Raw genomic sequence first — 16552 nt, 5'->3', positions numbered from 1 at the left:
AAGGAAGCTTCTGGAAGGGGAGGCAGGGAGAGCAAGCCAGCTTGATGGAGGACTGGATGGTAGACTGGTTCATGGAAGGGGAGGCAGGGAGAGCAAGCCAGCTTGATGGGGGACTGGATGGTAGACTGGTTCATGGAAGGGGAGGCAGGGAGAGCAAGCCAGCTTGATGGGGGACTGGATGGTAGACTGGTTCATGGGAGGGGAGGCAGGGAGAGCAAGCCAGCTTGATGGGGGACTGGATGGTAGACTGGTTCATGGAAGGGGAGGCAGGGAGAGCAAGCCAGCTTGATGGGGGACTGGATGGTAGACTGGTTCATGGGAGGGGAGGCAGGGAGAGCAAGCCAGCTTGATGGGGGACTGGATGGTAGACTGGTTCATGGAAGGGGAGGCAGGGAGAGCAAGCCAGCTTGATGGGGGACTGGATGGTAGACTGGTTCATGGAAGGGGAGGCAGGGAGAGCAAGCCAGCTTGATGGGGGACTGGATGGTCGACTGGTTCATGGAAGGGGAGGCAGGGAGAGCAAGCCAGCTTGATGGGGGACTGGATGGTAGACTGGTTCATGGAAGGGGAGCGCAGGCCGGTTTAACAGTAGGGAATAAAAGGGGGGGGGGGCGATGCAGGCGTTAGTTGGAGCTCTGGTGGATCTGTGGAAACACAGAGAGACTGCGAGACACCAAGGACAAACTACAAAGTGCAACAAGTAATGAGAGGAGAGGAGGAGAGAGGAGGGGAGGGCTCCATGTAACCTGATGTGTCCCCCAGCAGTCTCAGCCTGTAGCAGCATAGCTAGCAATGGTTCAGAGCTACACTGTAATAAATGATTCTGTGGTCATTTACATTTTACTTAATATATTTGATTAAATTTATTAAATATAAATTCGTCCTTGATTTTGAAGCAATTGTTTAAGTAACTTTCATACAAAAATGTTTGAAATAAAATCTACTCATTTTCGTTCCGTTAATTATAGCCTTTATGTTTATGTAATTCTAAATCAAGAGAATTTTGAATAAATCCAACTCAATAGAATCAGTCAGATTTTAATTGACAGGCACTTCCTGTTATTTTGTGCCTTTTTTCTTCTTTTGAATTCAGCAGGTTGTCGTCTCGTCACAAGACAAAGAAAGTGCAGATATCTGGTGCTCAGTTATCAAATTCACTTGGTTGACAAAGGTAAGGAGATTTATTCTGTTTATACTGTAATGTTAATGAAGACTTATGCGTGTGCGTGCTAGACGACGTTACAAAACGATATTCGCAGTCATCGTGGTACAGAGAGACACAGACATGGACGTGGCAGAAAAGTAAATTGTGCGTGTTATGTTAATGAAGACTATAGTGTGATGGCATTAAAGCAACGATATCAGGAAAATATCAAGATTATTTACCGTATTTACGCTTGCAAAACCATGGGCTTTTATTTTCAAAGTTACTGATTAGTACTTCCACTAAGAAGTTTTCAATATTGCTTAAGGAAAATATGTTATACAGACTCGCTGTCTCAGTAAATTGCGGTGGAAAGTAAATCGTGTTTATGTTGAAGGATTTTCGTTTCCATTCACGGGGGATTAAGGTGCTATCGAGGGATACCACGCTGTGTAAGACGAGGATTTTATTTTCTAAACGTGCTCACGGTAATTCCGTTGGCTTTACTTCCTCTTTGTGTCGGTCTTCTTACCGGGCAGGTAACGTATAATCAATTCTCCCAATATCATAAACGTTAACCAGAGTTATCTTACAAAAACGTTGGGTCAGTGTGTCAATGGTTTAACGTTTAAGAGCTGCATCTACTGTAACTGAAATGTAAAACGTGCAAACGCCGAGAGGAATCACTCGTTTGGGGGAAGGGACGCTAGCATTCAAAGTGGCGAGCGCGGAGCTCGTTTTCTCATTCAGCAGCAAAACGTAGATAAAGTGTATCGAATAATGCGAGGACAGAAACTGACTGTGACAGCGTCTTTAACCGTACTTTCGTAACGCAGCCGAGCATGACAGCTTTGAGCTTCGCGAGCACAATCTCGAGCTGTTAGCCCAGAGCTGCTAAGTCACACATTGACTGTGACTGTGAGACTTGCGCCAGCAGTCACCCGACACGGCCTCGCACATTACTGCTTTTCGCCTGCTGAAAAGCAGAAACTGCTCCTTTTTACTTCATCCCCTCTTATCAACTGTATTTCACTCACTAATTTATTCTTTCTGCATTGTCTTCCAGGTGTCGCCAGATGAGATGGCAGTGTAAAATCTGTGGATTCATAGAGACAACAAGGGGTAATCTTCTGACACATTACAGTCTACAGCACAGGACATTTGAAATTGGAAATTCGGTACCTTGTCTTGTTCATGATTGCCCATGCACCTTCAAAACTTTGAATGCCCTACACACACATCTTACAAGATACCATCCAGAAGATGAAACTAGAGGGCCAGGAGTCATATTCTGTTTTACATGTTTAATTTGCTCAACTAAACACCCCACTAAAAAATAATATTTCCTCCACATTGGTAATCACCTGAGAAGATATGAAACTGTAGAGTGTGTTTTTGTTGGGTGCACATTTGCCACCAATATATATGTCACATTTTTTTCGCACAAAAGCAGAAAGCACAGATGCCATTCCCTTGAAGACTTCAAGCCAGATGTCATTGGTGAACATCAAACTTTATCACATCAAACTGATCAATTAAGTGACAGTGATGATGAGGATACCAGTAGAAATCATCCAGTGGATATATCAAATGAAATCCACCAAAGAATTGGCTCACTTCTCTTGAAGTTGGAAAGTGTGCACAACGTTTCTGCTAAATGTATTGATGATTTGGTGGAGGAGCTCCATTTTGTATACACAGCATCTGCTCCAGTAATTTGTCAGCTAGTTGATACAAGTTTAAAAAATAATAATTGTGTTTTGGAGGAGGACATTGTCAACAAATTAGTCGAGGAACTTTGTAGGTCACACCCTATAAGCAAAGCCCTGGGACTGGATGGGCCTTTTGGCTCTGTGTATAAAAGAAGAAAATACTTTAAGGAGCAGTTTGAATTCATCGAGCCAGTGGAGTTCATCCTTGACTCACAAGAGAATCTCACCTTTCAATATGCGCCCCTTCTTCAGACTTTGCAAAATATACCCAGCAATGAGGATCTCGCAAATGAGGTTTTAAAAAAACAACCAAGCTCATCCACTCAGTATATCTCATTTCAAGATGGGGAATATTACAAAAAAAATCCATTCTTTGCTGTAGAGGAGCCCAGAATCTCCTTGTTTCTATACGTGGATGGTTTTGAGGTTTGTAACCCATTCGGGACGTCACGTAAAAAACACGAGATAACAGCCGTTTACTGGCTGCTGGCAAATCTACCACCTGGACTGCGCTCTACACTTAATGCAATAAATTTGGCCATTCTCTGCAAAGCTGTTGACGTGAAAAGGTTTGGCTACGATACCGTGTTAGAGCCTCTCTTGAAGGACTTGTCTGTCTTGGAGAAAGAAGGAGTTTTTGTTGCCTGTGCTGGAAAGAATATTAGAGGCACAGTATATTGTGTTGCAGCAGACAATCTTGGGGCACATTCTCGGTCTGAATACTCTCAAAAGGAAGTACGCTGCGGAGATTTCCACCTCGCACAGAGGAAGCCCATAACTTGCATCTCAAAACTCTTGAAGAGGATTCCAGCTTGCCACATTGCTACGGGGTCAGGAAGGCTTGCCCACTCACTAATAAGCTGAGTCACTTCAGTTTTGTTCGAGGTTACCCACCTGACCTTCTCCATGACCTTTTCGAAGGAATCATCCCTGTAGAACTAGCACACTGTCTGAAAACTTTCATCAGGAACAAATAATTTACATTATCTGAACTTAATACTTTAATCAAGCAGTTTCCTTTTAAGTTTGCAGACGATCTTGACCGTTCCCAGTCAATCCCTGCTAATTTTGCAAGCCGTGGTTCTGTAGGAGGATATGCTCATGAAAACTGGGCACTCATAAGATCACTACCACTGATCATTGGCTCAGGGATACCCCCTGATGATCAAGCGTGGCAAATTCTTTTGACCCTGAAGGACATTGTAGAGCTTTCAGTGGCCCCTCGACACTCCCTTGAAAGTCTTGCTTATCTTGACTCCAAAATATCTGAGCATCGTCATAGGTTGAAAGAAGTATTTCCTGAGCTGTGTTTGACACCCAAACACCATTTTTTGGAACACTATCCGGCGCTCATAAAAGCCTTCGGTCCTCTGGTGGGACTGTGGACGATGCGCTTTGAGGCCAAACACAGTTTCTTTAAACGTGTGGTGAGGTTCTCAAGCAATTTCAAGAATGTCTTGCTCTCACTGTCGACAAAACATCAGCTGATGATGGCTTACAATTGGCAAAGAAATGTGGCTAAGCCTGCCATGTTTGTCAGCAAAGTGTCATCTTTGCCTTTGGAAGTTCTGCATGTTGAAATTCAGGAGTCGATCAAGAAGCAGTTTCCTCAGCTAACAAGTGTACAGTTGTCTAACACTGTAACATACCATGGAACAAGATATTCAGCTGGGATGATCTTGCCATACGGTTTTACAGGAGGGCTTCCAGACTTTGTAGAGATCATCCAGATATTGATTTTGGAAAGAGATTTCTATTTTATTGTCAAGAGCTTGGTACCTGGAACACTTCAGATCTTTTCTATTGGAAAGCTGTAGGGAAATTATTCTTGTTCATCAGCACAGCGTTCCGGACGTCTATCCACTTACAGCTTACAGTCTTGCAGGGAAGCGTGTTGTTACATTGAAACGCTTTGTGTGTTGCACATTTTAGGTGACATCAAACTGTTGGGTGGGGATGGTTTTACATTGAAGTCTATTTTCAAAATCAGCTGCCCACCAATCACCCATTCACAGAGGATCAAACTTTTTTTGGTGTATAATAGTGGAATAACTACTGGACCTAAGAATTTTAAAGATTGTATTTTTTTTCCCTACTCGGCAACCGGACATGGATTCAGCAGTGCTCCGGGTGATTTTTGGACACAGAGTGGAGAAAGTGAAGCTTCTGTCTGGAATACCAGAGACTATTGAGGAGCTGAATTTAGCCATCAAACAGCAATTAAGCATCACTGGGGACTTCAGCCTGCAGTATTTAGATCCAGATTTTGAGGACTTTTTCACTCTCCACTCCACTGCTCAAATTCAAAACAGAGCAACAGTAAAGGTTGTGTCAATTGAACCAGTTGTTCTTAATTTGTATCCAGTGCCACACAATGAAAGCTATGCTGGAAGTTACACCTCAGAGCAATCCTTTGATCCACCCTCTACAAGCTCTACTGCACAGGAGTCCCTTGACTCGTCAGATTCATCAGCCCCAAGCACAATCATCTTATCACCAAACCGCAACCAACAGAGAAAGCCATGGCCAACTGAATTCATCATTCCAGAATGCTCTGTTGAAACTGAGATAGTTCTTGAAAGAGCCAATGAACTCTACAAAAAAGATGGCACATTGCTGACAACTCCAAACATCAGGTCTGACATACTTGAAAAGCTAGCTCATTCCATTTATACATACACTGCCTATCCATCATCCTTGCAAGTTCTCTCTGTTGCTGAAGCACTTATCAAGGCCCACCCATGTCTGAGGGATCCAGGGTACTCTTCAGGTCTCAGTGGATGGCTGACTCGCATTAAATATAAAATGAGTAACTACAGGACAAAGCTAAGAGGCTTTGGGATTCCAGAGGTTACATGCAATGTGCTGAAGCACAAATGTCCTGATGACCAGAAGTCTGCGAAAAATGTTAAAAAGGCAAGAAGGGCAGAGGTTAACTATCTCCCTCCCTACCCTGTTGGTGAAGATGAGCACAGCTTGGAAAAAACAAGAGAGGAACTAATCACTTAGTTCAAGAGGAAGAATAATGAAAAGAGGGTCAATGACAAAATGAGCCAAACATTTGCGCTCAGGCGACATGAAGTCATCAACCAATGTCCAAGTGTTCAAGCCATGAAGGACCGCTGGCCTGCCCTGTTCAGTTGTTCACAGGCAAGTTTACTCTTGCAATTGCGGTTAAGAGACAAAACATTAATGACAGCTGATAAATATGATGACAGTTCAATCAAGTTCTGTGAAAGCTGCTGAAAATATTGTATGTGAATGTATGAAACGTACAAGATTTGGTCTGAAACCTTTTCTCTTTTGTTGACTTTTCAGATCAGTGCAGAATTTCAGAGAATCACTACTGTGCCTGTGAGTTTCTCCTCAGTCGATGGGAGGGTCTAAGGGCAGAGGATGTTGTTATGATGCCATGTGAAGCCCTTTGAGACAAACTGTTTGTGAAAATGGGCTACAAATAAAATTGCCTTGCCTTGCCTTGCCTCTGGAGCCCCGATTATGGCTGCCTTGGACCTTCACACTCCAAAGTTACTCAGGCTGTTCCGTGCCAAAGGTGGAGCACTTGGACAAAGACTGAAAACCATCATGGAACTAATGGAGGTAAAATACTTTTTAAAATTAAAGACAGATTTATGTATGAGATTCCTAAGTTTTTTTTACAACTCAAGATGGCAAAAACTAGGAAAAGATATGCATCCAGATAATATTTTAGCATGATGTCTTTTTTTAAGTTTTGTGATTTTTACATGTATCTTTTGAGTGCTTTGTAGTTTAGGTGCTGGCACATAGTTGAGGTGTCCCTTTCTCATTGTGTAGGTCTGGTGGGCCACTTGGCCATTGACAGGCCAAAATATCATTGAATTTTCATTGATTTCAGAGTAATCATTGTTTGTTCCTGGTGGTATCTATGTGGCACTACTTTGCAAACACCTGCCCATGAGCTACGCTCTGACCTTTGTCTCTCTGGCTACCTCCGGCTTGTGTATAGCAAAAAATGGTGTCTTCAAATGCAGCCAAAGATCTCATACATCTTTATTTGAATGGCCTCAAATACCCATAGTTAAAATACATAGGCCAAACATGGGGCACTTTTAATAAATGTTAAACTATGGACAGTGTTACATTAACTTCTACAAGGACAGAATTTAAAACTTATGAAAAAAATGAACTTGTAATTCCAATTCATGATCCAAAGATCCCAAAGTTAAGTAGAAATGTAAAGTTCTGTTCATGCAGCATTTTTAATGACTATCAGAACACGAGAATGTAGTCATGAGGGTATTTTGCTGTCAGAAATTCTTTAACACCCCTAACCTTTAAATAAAAATCAAATCACAACTTGTGAGTGTAAAAATTGAAAATCCCCTTGACTATATTTTCTTTTCAATTAGCCACAAAAGTTTTCAAGCTGCAGCGTTTAAAACATTCAAAAAAGGGACAATACAGTGACTAACGCACTTTTTTTGCAGCAAGTTGGGACTATGCTGTAGGGTTATTCTCTGTGTGATTACTTTGTGATATGTATGGAAATAGCCAACCAAAAACCTTCATTCAGGCATGAGGAGTAAACCACTAAAATTTTAAAGCATGTACAAGTCTCAATCAGCACTGACCACTGGGTCTGGCCAAAGTTTTAAGGGAAATCCTGATGTTTGACTTTAGGCTCAATGTCAAGATACTACAGTTTTATCACCATGTGCATGATAGTATTATTAGAATGGGCACTGCCTTAGATTCAGTTGAAGTCTGTGTTTAGGGGTGTTTTAGAGAAACAAAGGGGTCGAAAAGGTATAGTGTGTTTAGTGTTCCATCTTAACAGAGTTATAGCACTCATTAGAGTTGATGTGTAGGAATGATAAAGGCATGAATGAATGAAGGAAGGGAGGAGAAGAGAATATAGCCATGACCTTAAGAATTAAGTCAATGGATTTTTTGCTCTTTTGTGAAGCAGTTTAGGTAAACACTGCCAAATTTAAAAGGACCATGATCAAAATCACAATAATGGTACCCAAGGTGTGCAGAAAGTGTTGTTTAATGTACATCTTCAGAGGGTTTTGTTTTCCTTTGTTTTTATGATTGGCTCATGAGTTGTGACTTTTCTCGCCAGGCGTCTTCACACTCTTCTGTTGAGAGGACCAGAGAGGTTGTCCTTCGGTGCCTGATAGAATATATTGGAGAAAACGGGGAACATCTGATCACAGATTCAATGTAGGTACACTTCATTTGCATTTACCCAATCAAAACATAAATGATCCGTGACACAGCTATGTCACAATTTTTTTTAACATATTTGTGATTTTTAGCCCCACAGTTCACAGGAGATTGTTAATGTCAGACATGTTCACAAACTCTGTGAAAAGTGCTTGGTTTTGTGAGAAGGAACACCTGACAGGAGGGAGACCAGGCCAGACAAGATGCAGAACATGATGCAGAAAGTTGCAGTTGTGTGTTGTTGTTTCTTTTGGTTTCCAACACAAATTTAACTCCCTTTTGAGAAATCATAGGATGTTTTCTCTTGCTTTACTGCTCGCTTTGCAGCGTTCAAACTGTTGCAGCTCACAGCAAGCATCAAACATTCATTTAATGCATTCATCAGACACACAAAGATAATATCATCTATGGTCATCCGTTAACCTCCTCCCTCAGCTGTGAATCCACAATACAGTTCCCTAATATTAATCACTGGTGGATATTTGAACTTGAGGTTTTGCTATTTCTTCTACCTTTACATTGATACAGGTGGCATCAAAACCCTATCACAAAAATCTTTGTGATACCGTTTTGTAATTGATGTGTTACAACGTTTTGATAGTTTAAAACCATGGCACTGATTACAGTTTCATGTTTCAGGACGCAGATGACTTGGAAGAACGTGGGCAGCTTGTGGTGGCCATCACTGTGATCATGAAGGCTGGACATTCCGCATGTGACAACTCAAAGGAAATTGGAGTTGTCATTGAGGGTACCGAAGTTATCACAGGACTTGGAGATATAGCCAGAGCTTGCTGTCTCCTCTTTGGCTTGACCTACACACTTAACCTCAATTATCCCAGGCAGCTTAAGTACACCTTTGAGGCATTCCAAAAACTTTTTATGGAACTGTCAAAGAAAGTCCAGTCCTTAAAGGGCAAACCTCTGGCTTGAAATAAGGCTGGGTCCACAGTTCAGAATGGACTGCTCCTGCAAAGCCTGAGAATGGTTTGGACTGACCTGGACTCTAAACCACAGACACTATTGAAATAGCGTACCAGTGCCCTTCTTTGTTTCATGTTATTGCACTGGCACTGCTAGAGGATGCTTCCTATACCTCAGGCACGATGTTTTCCTGTCACAGTGTTGAATTGAGTGTTTTCTTAAGAGCATTTAATTTACTGTTTTTACAACATATTTTGAACTTGATATTCTGTGTGTCTCAATGTTCAGATTCCACAGAGCTTGGAATTGCACATTTGAAAGTGCTAAGTTTGTCAGTGCTAGTTACCAAAAATGAAAGGGAAATTTCTGATATGGTTCGTTCCAAGTAAAAATGCTAACTTACTACATATTGAAAGAATTTTGTTGTTCTTCAAGACCAAAATTGCTAAAACTTGTGTCATTGAGGTAAGAAATGTGAGTAATGCTTTTAAAACTAATGTGAGTTATTGCTGATAAGTTTAAGATAAGCTTATATTTCAATTCTGCAGTGTTCTACTTCTCTAAAGCTTGAGGATTGAACATTTGAAAGTGCCAGGGTTAAATGTTAGTACCAATTTGGCCACATAATATCATTTTTCCCACTTTGTGTGAATATGTACTTGTTTCTTTTTATTTATTTTTATTGTGTGGCACACACACCAAAGTAGTATTTTTTTCTGTAGACAGGTAAATATTCTTTTAGTTTTTACCAGAACCACAACAGGTCTTACAGGAGTCTCATTTGAGACGGGCATTTTGGTTATTTGGAAATTTGAAAATGCTGTACCTTTAACAGTCCGATTACAAGTGTTACTTTTGTCAAGCATGAAATGCCATTGTACGTTACTTAAGTTATATTTATTCTGTATTTTCTGGTCGACCAACTCTAATCTCACACTAAAATGTAGGTCATAACACCAACATGCATATGTGCCCAAGAAACAATAATATTTACATTTTAATTGATTTTATTGAGAACAATTTTGAACATGCAATGAATAAAAAGATTAGTATTACTCAATTATATATCTTTTATGTATTGAATTTAATTAATTTATATAAGTACCTTTTACTAATTTAGACATTCCTCTTATTGACTTTTACTTAATATTTTTGTTTAAGTTTAATTCATTCATTTTTGTGCTTGATTTGAATCTACTCAACTTAAATGGGTAATTCTGAAGAGTCTGATTTGAGTTATATTTACTCAACTTTTAACATAGTGAAATTTACTTAATAATATTGTGTGCAATCTGTTGCCTCAATTTTATTGAGTAGTTATGGTGTATCTGTTTTTACAGTGTACCTGAACCAGTCCTGACTGAAGGCTCTGTCATAAAGGAAGGTCTTAAGCCTGGACTTAAAAGTAGTCAGAGTGTCTGCCTCTCTGACCCATGGAGAGATGCTGGTTCCACAGTAGAGGAACCGGTACCTGAAGACTCTACCTCCCAGTCTGGTTTAGAGATACTGGGAGTCACTAACAGACCTGCATTCTGGGAGCAGAGTGCTCTGGTAGGACAGGAGGGACTAATGAGTTCTTTCAGAGAGGATGGAGCTTCATCATTGAGAGCCTGATGAGTCAGCAGAAGGATTCTGAAGTCGATTCTAGATCCTACAGGAAGGAGAGAAGCTAAAGTGGAGAGATGTGTTCTCTCTTCTTAACTCCCATCAAAACCCTCGCTGCAGCGTTCTGGACCAGCTGGAGACTCTTTAGAGAGTTGTTGGGACATCCTGACAGGAGAGAGTTGCAGTGGTCCAGTGTTAATCCCCAAAAGGCTAGAGAGGTCCAAAACGTCTCGAATTAAGTGGACATTGTCCGCCATAGACCTGCCGGGTACACAGTAGGTCTGGTCACGGTGGATGACCTCCTCCATGGCTTCCCTTAGCCTGGTAGCTAGAGCTTTCGATAGTATCTTGTAGTCGATACAGAGCAGTGACACAAGGCGCCAGTTCCTGATCTCCTGTGGGTTGCCTTTCTTTGGCAGGTTGGCTATGACGGCCCTGCGGCAGAAAACCGGCAGTGTGCCTGCAGCCATGCTCTCATTAAAAACGTTTAAAATGTCAACTGCTAAAATGTCCCAGAAAGCTTTGTAGAACTCTACTGTGAGGCCATCGATGCCAGGAGCTCGCCGTCCCTGCATTTTCATCAGAGCGGCGTGCAGCTCCGGCTCTTGAAGCGGCCTGTCCAGTCGGTCACTTGCTGCCTCTGACACGCGAGGTAGATCGCCACAAAACCCCTCAAATAGGTCTTCCTTCTCCTCGTACTCACTCGAGTAGAGGGAGAAATAAAAACCCGTGGCGTGCTTTCTGAGCTGGCCAGGCTCTGTCAGCTCCTGCCCCGTGTCTGCCAGCAGGGAGTAAATATACTTGCTCTGTCCATGTTGCTTTTCCAGGCCAAAGAAGAAGCTGGAGGGGGCATCCATCTTGGTGATGTTCTGGACCCGTGACTGGACCAAAGAACCTTGTACTTTAGTACCTAGCAGGTCTTTTAAGGCCATTTTTTTGGACTTGAGGATTTCAATGTATCCTCGATTTTCTGTGGACGCACTCAATGTCTCCAAGTCCACGATCTCACTCTCCAGCTCTCGAATAGATCTGTATGCATCGCGTGTGACATTGAGAGAATACTGCTGACACAGGAGTTTGATTTTTGTCTTACAATGGTCCCACCACTGCCTAAGACATGTAAAATCAGTTTTCCTACGTCTAAAACTAGTCCAGAAATACTTAAAAGCCTCTCTAAAACCCTTATCAAAAGTTAAAACTGCCAGTAGGCACTCTTCGGTAAAATATTTTTTATAGAAACATTGCATGCAACCAAAGAATGATCTGTAAAACCAGCTGGCGTGATGCTGCAGCTTTTAAAAACATTAAAATGATTCTTAAAACAGTAAAAGCGGTCCAGCCATAGAAACCCTGCCATCTCCCAGGTGAGACCATGTGTCCTGCCGGCAGTCTGCATGCATCCGCCTCCACACATCCACGAGGCCGTGGGAGTGGACCAGCTGCTTCAGAAGGTGTTGGGACCCTGGATGAGGCTCTTCATGGTTTCAGTCCAACAAACCATTTTCTGTACAATTAAAATCCCCACCCAGGATCAAAAACTCCTCCGAGCCACAGCTGTTCAGTTTCATGCTAACTTTTTCTAAAAAGCTCTTCCTCTCTGTTCCACTAGTTGGGGCATAAATATTGATAAAAACCAAGGTCTGCTCATGAAAACGTGCTTTTACTAAAGGACGTCTCCCTGGTACGACAGGCTCTGCTACTGGCGATGAAGGGGTGAATGATCTTGATAGTAGGAGAGCCACCCCCCACTTGCAATACTGCGGTGGCTCAGGACCACCTGTCCCTCCCACTCCTTGTCCCAGTCAGGTGCGTTGCCCCCATCGCTGTGTGTCTCTTGTAAAAACAATACATCGATCTTTGTCCTTCTTGCTGTGTCCAACACCAAAGCCCACTTCTCTGCCACCCTGGCGCCAGTGACGTTCAACGTCCCCACTCGAAAAGAATCCACGAGGGAGAGGTTAAAAGCACTGGCACTAAAAAGATAAAAAAAATAAAATCAAGGCAGCCAAGTTTAAAAATCAAGTTCTTTTCTTGCCTTGCCCATCAATTTCTTTAATCTACAAACCTCCTGATTGGTCAGATCAGAGGTGGCCTTGTTCTTAATGACATTTTTTGCTGAATTTAGAAACTGTAGTTTGTCTGGGAAATATTTTTCTATGTTCAGGCCTTTTATGCCCTTTGTTTGTTGTAGGAACATTTTAAAATTTTTTCAGAGTACATTTTTTTCTCTTGACTTGCAGTGGTGATGTTAGACAGGTCACTGCAGTCAGACAGATACGCGTCTGCGTCACTGTCGCTGTCTGCAGCGGTGGCTGATGAGGCCTCCAGCCGCCCGGCTTTACAGCCCCCCACTGCAGACGGCATGCTCTTGCTCTTGCATAATGTTTATCTGCCATCTCACCTGTTTCACCAACTTTACCTGTCTCACTCACCATCTCGCCTGCCTCACCTGTCTCCTCCACCACCTCACCTGTCTCTTCCACTACCTCATCTGTCTCCCCCACCACCTCACCTGTCTCTTCCACCACCTCACCTGTCTCTTCCACCACCTCATCTGTCTCCCCCACCACCTCACCTGTCTATTCCACCACCTCATCTGTCTCCCCCACCACCTCACCTGTGTCACCTATCTTCCCGGTCTCACTCACCCCCTCCTCACTCACCTCCCTGTGCTCGCTCTGCTCCACCTGCCTCTCTCCCTCTGCTCCGTTCCGCCGTGCCGCAGGTGCAGGTTTGCCCCGCCTCAGCCGAGGTGGCCCGATTCAGACAAGCCCGGACAAGGTGTCCCTCCTCCCTGCAGCCGAAGCATTTTAACAGGGAGGAGGTGGTGAACAGTGGGTAGTCGAAGCCGTCCACCTGCACCATGAAGCGATAGTTAAACTCCTCTGCTCTGTTGTTTAATATCATGAACACTTGTCTGCGATGAGACACGACTGTTTCAACAACGGTGACTTACACCCAGAAAGCACCTTCCTCATGGGAGACACCACCTTCCCATGGCGGGACAGCTCATTGATGAGAAAACTATCGCTGATGAACGGCGGTTGGACAGGGTGATCCGGGTCGCAGGCTGCGTCAGCGGCAGCACCGGTTCGAACAGCCCGTTCACCGTGATCCCCGTTTCTACTAACCTGTTCGCCTGCTCCGCCTTCTCCAAAAAAAGTACCACCGCCTTGTTCATCCGGGCGGCAGACTTTACGGCGTTGTGCCCGACCAGCTCCCCCACAGCCAACGCCACCTCCTCCATGTAGTACACGGAGCCGGCGCCCACCTTGACGCCGTGACCTCTTTGACAAGCTGTCAGTCACCATGACGGCTCCTCACCAGTGCCCAGCCACAGGCCGGCGGGGACAAACACACCAACACAAGGACAAAGTTTACTGCAAACTAAACCAGTGCAACCACCAACACCACAAAACCACCACCAAAAGAATAAAGAGGAAAAAGATAGAAAAAAGGGAAAAGAAGCCAAAACTCTCTCTCCCGCTCTGCTCCTCCACTCTCACTCCTCTCACACAGGAAGAAGAAGAAGAAGAAGAAGAAGAAGAGCAAGCAACCAAACAATCGTGTCTAAGAGGAGGAAGATGAGGTGGAACAAGCAGCGGACGCTCCTCCATCAAACACATCGGTTGTGTGGACTTATTTTGTCCTCCATGTAAAAGACGAGGCAGCGGTGAGACGGCGGTGGATGAAACCAAAGCGGCGGTCAAACGACGAGGGTCCACAACGGCGAGCGATGCTAGCATGATAGAAGGACATGAAGCTGCTGGAGGCTCAGTGCTGCAGCTCCCTGAGCTCAGACCTTCTAGATCCTGATGAGACTGCAGCCCTGAGCCCCACAGGTTTGTTCTCCTTCCATCAGGAAGGGAGTCGTCCTCTTTGTTCACAGCAAAGCACTTTTAATGAAGTTTTATGTTTGGATTTGCATTGAAGTCTAAAAGAAATGACGTCTGAGGGATGGGGGCTGACCTCCTTGATGCTGATCGAACTGGGGGCCCTGACCACGGGCTGCTGGCTGGGGGTTCCGCTGTGCACTGGGGGCCTGGGCCCTCCCTGCCCTCTGACTGCACGGTGGTGGACCCTCTGCCCGGATCTCCAGACAGTGCCCCTTGGTGCTCCAATCTGACCTCTGGACCAGGGAGGCTAGACTCCCTGTCGGCTGGTTGCAGTGGTGACGGGGTGGTCAGCGGGGCCAGTCTGAAAGCTGACCCCCTGCAGACATAGACATTTAGGGCTTGGGGGAGTGCATGAGGATGTACTGGGAGACTCTGCTGTCTGCAACCGGCAGGGCTCCCATGCCCAGGGTGCCTCCACCAATTTTAACCACATTCTAGTCATCCACATCATCACATCTACATTCCCATGCACAGCACGCATCCTGCACCATGTTGGGATGGGGGGGCAGCTGGGGCAGGGAGTGGGTCCAGTGCTGCCTCCTTTGCTAACTGCACCATTGCGGGCCTGGGGGCCTGGCCGGGGCTCTTCGGGGGGGGGGGGGTGGTCCTCTTTCCGGCATGGTGGTTGGGCTGGGGTTGGTCAAGGGCCCTGCTGTTGTGCGGTGGATCGCTCCCTGGCGGTTTCACTATGTCTGAGGTGCCCTGGACCGTATCAGCATCTATGGTGTTCTCAGCCCCTGTATGGAGGAAGATGAGAGTATGATTGTTTTGTCCGGGGGTGGCGGTCCTGGGCGTGCGTGCCTTCGGCTCACCCCGGCGGGTGGGCTGGACCTTTCCGGGGAGCGGGGGGTCCCGGCTGGCTGGCTGGTGGTGCCCTATAGCCTGAAGCCCTCCTGCTCTGGGGGGAGGGGGAGAACAGGGGATGAGTAGAGGGGATGGGGATCGAGGGTTGGGGGGGGGGGGATAGCTCTGTTCGGGGGCGGTGGGCCTGGTCGTTGTGGTGGGCTGTGGCTGCCCCGCCTGGGTGTGGGGTGTGGGTGGGTGTCGGCCTCGCCGCTGGCGGACCCCTTGGGGGGCTCTGGTCGGGTCTCGGGCTGGGGGGCCCTGTGCCCCTGGGCTCTGCTCATGCTGTGGGGGGGGAGTGCCCGGCGGGACCGGGGTCATCTCTGCCCCGTCTCTCTGTGGGTTGCTTCCGGGTGGGGGTTGCTGCTCCTATGCTTTCCTACGGGTCCTGGCATGGGTTGGACCTGTGGCTGTTTCCTGGGGGAGGGGTGGCCTGGGGCTCCCCGTGTCCTGGGGATTTCGGGGTGCTCTGGTGACCTGGTCCTGACCTACCTGCCATCCTGGACTGGGGGTGCGATGTCCTGGCCCCCCACATCAGCTACAGCCAGCTACACACAGCATCCAAGATAAACCGTAGCACACACACATACACATACACATGCGTATACACACATACACGCATGGAGCACACAGCTGACCCATCATCACACACTCAGACATTTATCTTAAAATTATATTAAACCAAATGGTAACCCTGCACCGGAAATTCTGCAACCATTGTTTTGTTTTTGTTTGTTTGTTTTCTTTCTTTTTCTTTTGTTGTTGTTACTTTTTCTTTGTTTGTTTATTTGTTTGTTTTTTGTCTTTGTTTGTTTTAGTGTTTTTGTTGTTGTTGTTGTTGTTTTCTGCTATTGCTGTTGTAATTTTTTTGTCTCCCCACTCCCCCTTGTCTTCCCTGTCCTGTCCCTGTTCTCTCTCCTGTCCTCAGTCCGGTAGCTTCACCAATGAACCAACACCATTCCTAATAAAGTTAAACATAAATGGCAATAGGAGGAGTTTATCAGATTCCTCCTATGCAGAATAAAACTGCTTCAGTACAACAAGGCAGCAGGAACATGGATGCTGCTTGCCTCAGCTGCTGAACAGGACAGGTTTCAAAAAAAAAAAAAAAAAAACAAGTCTAAAAGAAAGAGAAAATACAGATATTTAGTTTTTCAAAGCAAAGAGCATTTTATTTTGTAGTGACGCAGTAAAAACTGCTCCGTCTGAAGGAAGAA

At 45.0% G+C, this 16552-nt stretch overlaps 1 long non-coding RNA gene across 1 annotated transcript; it reads left to right on the top strand.

Annotated features, from left to right (window-relative positions):
• The first annotated feature begins 4960 nt into the window (after positions 1-4960).
• LOC147256778 (uncharacterized) lies at positions 4961-10021 on the top strand. The gene is made up of 4 exons (XR_015117401.1): positions 4961-6006; positions 6175-6456; positions 7964-8064; positions 8707-10021. It is a non-coding gene; the product is annotated as an uncharacterized LOC147256778 (long non-coding RNA).
• Positions 10022-16552: the final 6531 nt, after the last annotated feature.

The sequence above is a fragment of the Aulostomus chinensis genome, chromosome 8 (genome assembly GCF_037954235.1).
Source record: "Aulostomus chinensis isolate RoL2024-O1b breed Wild chromosome 8, RoL_Achi_v1.0, whole genome shotgun sequence".
NCBI classification, from domain to species: Eukaryota; Metazoa; Chordata; class Actinopteri; order Syngnathiformes; family Aulostomidae; genus Aulostomus; species Aulostomus chinensis.
Note: the sequence above shows the minus strand (reverse complement) of the source record. Positions and strands in the feature narration are given on the sequence as shown.